Source organism: Chrysochloris asiatica, unplaced genomic scaffold (genome assembly GCF_000296735.1).
Source record: "Chrysochloris asiatica unplaced genomic scaffold, ChrAsi1.0 scaffold00116, whole genome shotgun sequence".
NCBI classification, from domain to species: domain Eukaryota; kingdom Metazoa; phylum Chordata; class Mammalia; order Afrosoricida; family Chrysochloridae; genus Chrysochloris; species Chrysochloris asiatica.
Genome location: NW_006408634.1, coordinates 2,565,784 through 2,567,259, shown reverse-complemented (window position 1 = coordinate 2,567,259; position 1,476 = coordinate 2,565,784). Strand labels below are relative to the sequence as shown.

Sequence of the window (1,476 nt, the reverse complement as noted above, 5' to 3'; positions counted from 1 at the left end):
GCCCAGGATCGGACATTGTTTCGTTCTGCTGTGCATGGGGTCGTATGAGTCGGTTCCGACTCGATGGCACCTGAAAACAAGGAGCTCTGGCAGTGTAGTGGTTAAGAATCGGGTGGCGAACCACAAGGTCAGCAGTTCAAATCTACCAGGTGTTCTGTGGGAGAAAGATGAGGCTTTCTGCTCCCGTAAAGATTTACAGCCTCAGAAACTCTGTACAGGATCGCTATGAGTTGGTTCTGACTCCTCTGCATTTAACCACCAACCACCATTGGTGCCATGGGTAAGCACTGGACTGCTAGCCTCAAAGGCAGAGGTTCAATCCCACCAGCTGCTCTTTGGAAATGCTGTACAGGGCTGCTGGGAGTTGGCACTAACTCATTTAACAACAACAACAACAACAAATTGGGTCTCAGGCTATTTGATGCTTTTCTTTAGCCTCATTATATACAATCTTCTTCCTCCTCCTTGTCTTCCTCCTCCTCATCATCCTCTTCGCTTCTTATACCTCCTCCACTGCCTCCTTCTTTAAATGGCTAAATTTAAATTATGTAAATAGCATCTACATTTTAAAAAACCTTTCATGGAATAATACCAATTCTCTATATGCCCATCTACAAAATCTATGAAAACAGAAACATCCCAACTCATTCATTGTTGTTGTTTAGGGCCCTAGGATCAGCTCCAGCTCACATGAGCCTGTGTAGGGTTTCAGGCGGGCTTGACTCACCGATCTTGTGGTTCATAGACCAGTGCTGCCAAGGCATTTCAGAGGCTGAAATGCTCCAACATCACAGACAGAGAAAGATAACACATACAAATAAAGAAAGTTCTAGATAAATACCAATTGAGAATGTGCGCACAGAATGATTAATGTAATAGTTGATTATCAAATTCAGCAATAGATTTAAAAGATACTACACCGGATTCCTACTTTGGCTCTCATGGACTAGTTTTCATTTTCTTCAGCTTCAGTTTGAATTTGCATTTGAGTAATTGGTGGTCTGTTCCACAGTCTGCCCCTGACCTTGTTTTGACTGCTGATATGGAGCTTTTCCATTGTCTCTTTCCACAGATGTAGTCAATTTTATTTCTATGTATTCCATCTGGTGAGATCCATGTATATAGTCGTCTCTTATGTTGTCTATAGAAGGTATTTGAAATGAATAAATCATAGATTTTGCAGAATTCTATCATGTGATCTCCAGCAACATGTCTATCATCAAGGTTATATTTTCCAACTACAGATCTTTCCTCTTTGCTCCCAAAGTTTGCATTCCAATCACCAGTAATGATCAATACATCTTGCTTGCATGTTTGATCAATTTCAGATTGAAGAAGTTGGTAGAATTCTTTTATTTCATCCTCACTGGATTTAGTGATTGATACACAAATTTGAACAGAACATGGGAACACTGAATAGTTTAAAATTAAGAAAGGTGTGTGACAAGGTTGTATTCTTTCACCATACTTATTCAA

The 1,476-nt window shown here is 40.2% G+C and overlaps 1 protein-coding gene across 1 annotated transcript in view; it reads right to left on the bottom strand.

The window, feature by feature from the left end:
* LOC102825772 (leukocyte immunoglobulin-like receptor subfamily B member 1-like) overlaps positions 1 to 1,476 on the bottom strand; it is a 49,983-nt gene that overhangs the window by 19,078 nt on the left and 29,429 nt on the right. The gene's annotated exons all lie outside the window — the stretch shown is intronic.